General features: G+C 43.0%; 1 protein-coding gene and 1 pseudogene across 1 annotated transcript in view; both read right to left on the reverse strand.

The window, feature by feature from the left end:
- NRXN3 (neurexin 3) overlaps positions 1 to 9,166 on the reverse strand; it is a 782,346-nt gene that overhangs the window by 135,717 nt on the left and 637,463 nt on the right. The window lies entirely within an intron of this gene.
- Positions 370 to 671, reverse strand: LOC103089657 (potassium voltage-gated channel subfamily E member 3 pseudogene; annotated as a pseudogene).

Here is a 9,166-nt window from a genome sequence, read left to right on the forward strand (position 1 = left end):
TTGGCCACACTGAACGGCTTTTGGGATTTCAGTTCCCCGACCAGGGATTTTGAACCCAGCCTTGGCAGTGAGAGCACGGAGTCCTAACCACTGGACCACCAGGGAATTCCTGCCACTCTTATGCATTTGTTCAAAGGGCTCCTACTGTCTCTAAAGTCTATCTTTTTGCTGGAAGAAATCCTCATCCACAAGGCCTAGGTCTGCTAGATCCTCTCCTCCTTCCCCAGTGATGACCTCCCTTAGTGCTGCTGCTTGTTGATCTTACAGATTAGCACACTGAGGCCTGATGTAACACAGAGCTGAGTTCTGGAGGCCCCACAAGATAATCCTCAGGAATCTTGATCTTCTGCCATCCCCGGCCTCTTAGCATTAGAGCACAGACACGCGGTTCTTGATGTATACATGATAGGGGTCACTGCGCTTACCCACTTTGCGGGAGCGGGTGTATCCCAGGATGAGGCTGCCCACAGTGGCAGCAGACAGGAACATGACGAAGAGAATGTACATGTGGGAGTTGTCATCGCGGCCAGGTAGGCTGTGGCCCGCCTCTCCTCAGTCAGGTTGTCTGACCCTGGCCGGCAGAGCAAGTTGCTGTGAAGAGTGGCATTTAGAGCCTTCAACACAGCGTGCAGGCTCTCATACGAGGTCTCAGTCCCATTGGTGGTCTCCATAGCAACAGGGATTCAGATGGGGGAAGAATGGGAGGATGCTCTCCTTCAGAAGCCTTCCTTGTTTCTCGTCCTCTCTGATCAGCCCTGTAACCTCTCTCCATTTAGGGGTACCATTCTGTAGTCCTGCTGCTGGTCGGCAAGGCTCCCAGAGGCGCCGTCTGTTCGTGGGACACCTCGCCCCGGGCTCGTGAGTGCCCCGCACTGCGCCCCAAGGCGCTCCGCCAGCCCCCCTGCTCGCAGCCCGCAGCCAGCACCGCCTGCGCCCCCTCCGCTCTGCCCCCTTTTCCTTTAAAGTAAAACAGTTTAAAATCTGTTCTACCCTCTGAGTACCTGGAACTAAGGCAACTAATTATGTTGAGAACTAAGCTGGGGAACATCACATACATTCTGTCTCTTCTGTTTCTCATTAAAACTCTGTAAACCGGGCATTGATATTCTCATCTTACAGATGAGAAACCTGAATTTCAGAAAGATGTGATAACTTGCCTAACTGGATAGTTAGTCAAACAAGGACTTGAACCCAGGTACGGCGCATTGAATGGCAGCCCCATGAAAGGATATGTCCACGTCTTAATCCCCACAACACGTGATTATTACCTTAAATGGCAAAAGAGTGAATGTTACTGCATACAACAAAAGATGTGATTAAGTTAGGCATCTTAAGTGGAGGAGCTTATCCTGTATTGGCCAGGTGGGTTTTAAATGCAAGCACAAGTATCATAAGTTAGACACAAAGAGGAGCAGACACACACAGCAGAGAAGGCCATGAGAAGATGGAGGCAGAGATTGGAGTGATGCAGCCACAAGTCCAGGGACGCTGACAGCCATAAACACTGGAAGAGACAAGAATGGGGACCCTCCTAGAGCGTCTAGAGGGAGCGTGACCTCCAGGAAGCACACTGACTTTAGACTTCCGGCCCCCAGAACTGTGAGAGGAAAAATATGTATATAGTTGTAAGCCAACTAGTTTGTGGTAATTTTCATGGAAAACTGATACAGGAAACAGACAGGAGGTCTTCTGGCATCCTTCTGTAACCCCATTCAAGTTCCCTGACGTGAGACTGCCAGGCTGAAGACCTCAAAACACGGTACTCTGGACTCTCCCTAGGTCCGTACAGACTTGGCATCAGCCATAACAGACTTAAAACTGAGGTTCTTCAGACTATATATGAATTAGTGTTCTTCATATTTGATTCAAAATGTTCCCATTAGTACAAAGCAAACATACAGGAGCACAAGTTCATGATTTCATGTGAGTGTCTTTCCCGCGGTGAGTGGGATTGCCCAAGAAGGAGAACAAAATGAAATGCTCCTTCACTGACCTGTTCTCAGTGAGGCAACTCTGGCACTGCAGCTTTTAGGTGCTTAGTATTAAATGTGTAGAAACGAGGGTAGATTTGGTCTAAAAGATTTTAACATTCTTTTCTGCCTCTAAGCATATCTATAATTATTCTCAATAAATACTTGTTGAATGGATAAAGGAATCAATCAATGAATATGTTGCTATATGCATGGAGCCCAAATAATCAAGCCCATCGTGTCTCAATAACTAATATTTAAGCCAAAAAGAATGAATGTCTTACACAAATATCACTCTCTGGGGAAATAACCTGAACAGATTATAAAATGATTGGATTAAAAGGAGTAACTCTATGGCAATAATACAATTAAACTCCCTGTCATGAATTCCTATAGAAAGGACATGAAATTTTAGGTATAAGGCAGTGTAAGAAAGCACCTGAAAAGTGAAATCTGAAGGACAATTTTGACTCCCAAGACAAAGGGTAAAGAGATCATTATTGTACTTTCTCTGTGTCAGGTAATATTCCAAGTTCTTTGTAGCATGAAACTATTTAATACTCACTACACAAGTCTAAGAGGTAGGCACACCATTATCCCCACTTTATAGGTGAGAGAACAGGTTACAAGATTTATCAAAATCATACAGGCAGTAAACAACGGAATAATTAAGAGCAGAGTGGCTATCTGTCCAAACACTGATGAAGGAGATAACCAGGGAAGAGCAGTTGAAGGAGAACCTGAACTCTGAACATGAAATCCGCCAGTTCATTGATTCGTCCTTTCATTTTTAAGATATATGTGCCAGGCATTTTGCTAGACACTGGAGATATAATGGAAAAGAAAATAATGAATAAAATGTTCTAAAACAAAAGGGAGAGACTTAATTCACAAATAGGAGAAAACTAAAACAGAACTGAAAACAAGTGATTTGGGGGAACATGCTTGTAAGTGAATTTTAAAAAAGTGACTACGTTTTCTAACAATTCTTCAACTACGAGCCTTCCCCAACAGTGTCTTGGTGATCACAGGATGTTCTAAGCCCTAGTAATCCTAGATGCTAGAAAAACGTGAAAGTGCCTGGGAAGTCAATTCTCAAGGAACTCATATGAGGGAAAAGTTATCTTACCAACCATAAAAACAGGAAGCTAAGCAGAACAGGGCTGAGAAGAGTTTACAATAAGAAAAATAATCCATTTGGTTCCAAAGACCAACAAAGCCAGAGGTGATTTTTAGCCAAGCAGAGACATGTTTTAGCAATTCTAAGTAACTAGGTCAGAAATCACTTTACTCTGTTCCTTCCAGCACTATGCACAGGAAGTCAAGAGACTTCACTTACATGATAGGAATCTTGGAGAAATGCTCAGACTCTCAAATTAGGAGGAAGTAGGTTTGAATCACAGCTCTGTTAAATACTAGCTGTGTAACCTTAGGCAAGTTACTTAAAGACTCCCAGTTTTAATTTTATCATGTGGAAAACAGAGATAATAATACAACCCACCTGAGAGGCTGGTAAAGAATTAGATGTAATAATGTATGTGAATTGTTCAACAAAGACGCGGGTACATAGGAAGTGTTCCATTACTGATAAGTAGGAGTGTTATCATCATTTGACAGGCTGATTGATCAATTACTGTGGCTAGAGTAATTATTAAATTTGACCAGAAGTTTCTCATTGTTCATCAACATTCTGGTTTTCCTCCTAAAGGAGGACTGTACTTTCTTGCTGCCTTGGAGCTACACATCACCACGTGATTTGCCTGAGCTAACGGAATGTATGAGGAAGTAAAGTGTCACTTCTGGGCAGAAACATTTCAATGCCAGTCACAATAGCCCTTATTTCCTCCCTTTTTCCAGGGGAACCAGCAACATGCCCGACGGTGAAGGGCCCGTCAGCCTAGCTCCCTGAAGAGTGATGACACAAAGCAGAGCCCCTGGCATTCTGTGATGAATATGAAGTATGCAGTGAGAAATAAGCTCCATGTGTTAAGCTACTAGGTATGGAGTTTGTTACCACAGCACAAGCCACCCTTTCCTGACTAACAGAATAGCAACCCAGATTGGTTGTGACCTTTGATGTATAAGTAATATAAATACCTGAAGTCCATTTATCTATTGACCCAATCTTTGGCAATCTCTTGTTTTGGTTCTTGTTACCTTTATGCCCTTTTCAAATATTTATAAATCAAGGCTGACTCCATAGCTTGAAAATTTCCCAGGACAAAGGCTATGACTTTGTAATTTTCTTTATAGCAGCAAATACTAAACAGGATTTACCATTTAATAAATGCCTCTTTGACAACGGCAATGACAGTCATGATCGTAAAGCTATCTTCATGATAATCCCTTAATGTCCATTCTCACTGACTTTCTCTCTACTTAATAGCTCTCTTAGAAGACAGCTATGTATTTTTAAAACAACTGTCACCGTTGCTCTCTGTTTTAAACCTATTCTGGGAATAGAAAAACGAAACTGTAAAGCTGATATTCCCAAGCCTTGCATTAATGTTCCAGAACAAGAAATAAAAACTCAAATGTGTTCATGTTCTATAAAGGAAGCATAAAAACAATTAGTCTTTGTACAAGTTTCCCTTATCGGAGCACTGATGCGTAAAAACACTTAGAGACTATTTGCACGTCTCAGAGAAGCAGAAGCTGGCTGAGGAGCGTCTGTGCGTGCAGAGTGGGGGGTGCTCTCTACATTCCTGCAGAACCCTCCAACGTCATAAGACACGAGATCCTGCTTGCTTCATCTGGGCAAATCAGTGGCCAGAGTGGCAAGGCTGATCAGCCTGCCTTGGACAGGTTAAAGGGGCGAGGAGAGGTGGGCAGGGAGGGCAGTGGGCATCAGGGTGGGTGCGACAATGTGCACAGCCCACAGAGAAGACCCGTTTCACCTGCACCCCCTTGCTTACTCCAAGAATGGTCTGCAGAGCCGGCGTACAGCCCACGGTCGGGTCTACGCTCACTGCCTGTCAGCACTTCCTTCACTCCAGATGAGGCTATGGATTAGTGAGAGGCTCAGGTGACCAGCACAAACAGATGAGAAGCAGAAAAAGGTTGAGGAGAAGCCTGCGGACTTGGCTTCATCAGGTGAAAAGTGAAAGGACGGGAGCTCAGCTGCAAAATGCTTACCACGACTGACCAGGGCCCACATGCTCTGACCTCCCCTCCACTCCAGCCTTGCCTGCCGCCGCTCTACCCACACCTCACTTGGCCTCAGCCACATTCACTTTGTGTTCTTTGAAGGGCCTCTTCATGCCCCCTCACTCAGCTAGCTAAACCCCGGCTCATCGTTCTAAGATCTGCTCAAATGTCACCTGCTCAGGAAATCCTCCTTGACACACCACAGCCAGCCCAGAAGAGGACAGGCCTTCTGGCCATACACCCTTGCACATTGAAATTCCCCTTCATGGCACTTAGGAAGTGAAGTTCTTCACTGTGCACCAGGATGTTTATTTGTTTACTGTCTGACTCTACACTAGCTAGTAAGCTACATGAAGGAAGAGCGATGTCTGTCTGCTCTAGCACCCGCTACTCTCCTGGACACACACAGTGCTCACCAAACCGCCATTAAATGAACGGAGCTAGTGGAAGGTATGGAGTACAGCACGCCCATAAGCTTCGTATCTTTTGGCTTAACCCACGTCCCGCTTCTCTGAGGCCTTTGCCAGCGTGGATCTGGCAGCCTGTCCTTGGACAACTCCTGGCCAGAATCCCCACTGAACAGCACATTCATTGGGAGCACCCACTTAAAAGGAGCTGTCCCCTGAACTGGAATGTGGCTAAGAGAGTCCCAAAAGCAGAGGGAGGAATTAAACCTTAACCCTTCAGCCAAGAAAGACAAAGGTTTTCCTTTACTCTCTTCCTGGAAAAACTTAGAATTTGATGAGAGTGTGAACCTAACACAGACTGACTGTCATATCCTCCCGGAGGCACTGATGAAAAATAACATTTCTGGATCCTGAGGATCTTTTGTTTCTTCCCCTCAAAGGCTCCATGTTTTTCACGGTGATTCAGGTCTGGGAACATCTGGGTTAGGGAATTTTTTTCAAAACACTCAGCTCCTCTATCCCAAGTGTTGGCTAAAGGTTTGGGAACTGTGATCGCTCTTTCTCGAAAGAGAAGAGCAACGCACAGGTCAATGCAATTTCTAGAGGTAACAAGCTCTGTGGTTCCCAGGACCTTATATACAAGAAGGACTGCCACAGGGCTGTACTGAGGAAGTGGAGAAAGTGGACTTCCTTGTTAACTTTGGAGACCCCTAGCCCCAAAGAGCCAGGTCTTACTGAATGCACAGGAGGGGCTGGACAGAAACGCACAAAAGGAGTAGACGGTCCCCCTCCTGCAGGGACAGGCAAATGCCTTATGATGACCAGAGCAAGGGGCCCACAACTGGAAACATGAAGGGTGTTAGGCAGCAGGGAAGCGGCCCTCTTCCCTCAACAATGACTCATCCATCCTGCTCACCCTGGCAGTTGCAGTCCCTCTATCCTTCCCAAACAAAGAACAAAAGGCTGTAAATCAAGACTGAAATCTTCAAACAGAGCTATTTTGTTGCAGTAACTTTTAAGGAGAAAAAATTCAACAACGACACTCTTGAAAATGAGCAGAGGTAAACTTGTGAATTAAAGAGCGACTTAACATTAGATGAATTTGAGCCAGAAGTTTAAGAATGTGAGCTTTGGAAGGAGGATAACCCTAGATGCAAGTTCATTTTCTGCCATTTACGAAGTGTGTGCCGTTGGCCAAGTCAGTCTCTATGCGCCTCAATTTCCTCATCTGTAAAATGGAAAGAATAGTACTGACCTCTCATTGTTATTTTGAGAATTAAGTAAAATAATGGATGCAACAGCATAGTCCAAAGGCCTGGTAGACAGCAAGTGCTATATAAATAATAGCTATATAGAAAACTAATATTAATACTATAATTTAATATGTATATAATATGCATTTAATATATGATTTGATAGTATGAAACCAATTCCACATTATAAATATAGTTATCAGGAATAGCAAGGCATCCACATTCTCCTAGACAATAAAGAGGTCTATAAGAATTCATGTTACAAGAATGAAGTAATATTTTTAAGTAAGGCTGTTAGCCTATAAAAATTCTTTTAATTAATCTTATAATGATCCAAAAGCATAGCATCGTTTAAGATAGGCTTTATGAAGAACTTCTAAAATACAGAGATACTTTAATGACTTTTTTTAACAGGAGAAAATTTGCTAGAGGAACAAAGAGAGTTAAAGACTTTGTTCTTGGTTATAAAACCTCTATTATAATCCTAGATAGTAAGGGTTTAGGGGAAAACAGAAAGGAGCTGTGCTAGTCCTATTTTATTCTCCTTGGTAATCGCTCTGTAACTGATACCAAATATCAAATATCTAACCTATGTCACTAATTCTAATCAATACCTAACATTATTCTATATCTAAGATAGCTCAATGAAAACTCTATTTAGCCTTCCCTGCACTTCAAATACAGATATTCTGCCTTAGGTTCCAAGAAATCTACCTGAGAAGATGCTGGTTAACCCAACCTAAGTCTAAAGATTATAAAAATAAGATTTTACATCTATGCAAATATCTGTTTTCTGGAATATTATCCTAGGACATAACATGCAAAAGTGGGTCTTCACTAAAGATGGAAGCTCAGATAATGGATGGATTTCAATACAAGATTAAGCGAAGAACAAACACATGGAAGAGAATAGCCAAAGCATAAGATAAGAGAAACCCATAGGATGATTTCCATCTCCAGCTCTAGAGATGCCAGGACAGGAGTAAAGGGCCAACAACCAGCAGTAGGAATTTCTCAAAGGACCCTTGCTCTTTCTAAGCGAATCAGAGAAGGGTGCTATAGGAGAGTATTCCCTGCTCAACTTAAGTAGGAAATAATCTCAAGGAGAGAAAAAAGAAATCCACCAAAATAAAGAAACAAAGGACTAGGGGCAAAGCATTTTCAGATTTCCTTCCATAAATTAGCAGGACAAATGCCAGGAGCACTCCAAAGGCCCAAAGTGGCCATTATTCACAGTTGGAGCTAACACTAAATTCCCAAATCAATAAAAATTTTAAAGCCAAGAAAGAGGGCCTTAGGCCCTCTCTTAGGTGGAGAGAGGTTTGTTTTTGTTTCAATCAGAGCTTAGCTGATATTCCTAACCCCAAATTTGCTTCTGGATTGAAATAAAGGGAGACCTTAGAAATAAGGAGAGAACTGCTATAATTCTGAATAAAGCATTGTAAATCAGGTATCCTAAGCAGGGGTCCACAGGGGTGCATTCACAGTCGCCCCTTGCACTCAAGGTACAGCCTCTCATACCTCATCTCCACCCAGCCCCCGAGCAAACGTTTCTTAGATGGGGATGGAGGTGGACAGTAGGTGGCGATGTAGGTTAAATGAACTTGAACACGGACTTCACTGAATCCAGACTTCAGGGGAGGGATCAGGGGACTCTGTCTGCACAAAGGAAGCAAAGGTGTCTGTAACGAGGGTTGCAACAAGGAAACAGCCTCCCCCACACACTGTAGGACTTCAGCCCGAACTGTCCTCCCTCACAGTTATTTTCTCCCTGCTTTATGCTAATGCTGAAAGCCTTTCCACTAATGGAAACTGTCCCATTCACACCTTGACATGGAATATACATAAAAAGGCAGTAATTTTGCAACAAATCAAAACAAAATACATGTCATGAAATAAACTAATACTGGAGCCCTCTAAACTATCACGGAAAACACAGATGATGCTGATTTATTTTCCCTCAATTTCCTCTCTTCTCAAGGGTTCCAAATTATAGCCCTCACTTGTGAAAAAAATTCTATCAAAATTTAGACGAGGGTTCTCTAATGGTAGTCACCAGGCAATCTACATCAGAATTACTGAGCATGCTTATTAAAGTGCAGATTCTTGGTACCATCTTGACCTAGTAATAAATCAGATGTTCAGAGCCTGGAGAGGAGGAAAACACATTTTAACCAGCCCCTCACTTAGGCAATAAAATTGCTCTTCATATCTTATACGTCACTGAATAGCCTACCAAGAAGTAGGCAAAAGCCTTTTTGAATAACAGTATTTATATTCAGGGCAGCAGCAGAAGCTGGAATTTGTAAGGAGAAAGCTGTTTTTCTCCCCTCTCCCCACCATATCATGACAGATAACAGAATCTGTATCAAAGAATAAGTAACACACT

This window comes from Lipotes vexillifer, unplaced genomic scaffold (genome assembly GCF_000442215.2).
Source record: "Lipotes vexillifer unplaced genomic scaffold, Lipotes_vexillifer_v1.1 scaffold542, whole genome shotgun sequence".
Classification (NCBI taxonomy): Eukaryota; Metazoa; Chordata; class Mammalia; order Artiodactyla; family Lipotidae; genus Lipotes; species Lipotes vexillifer.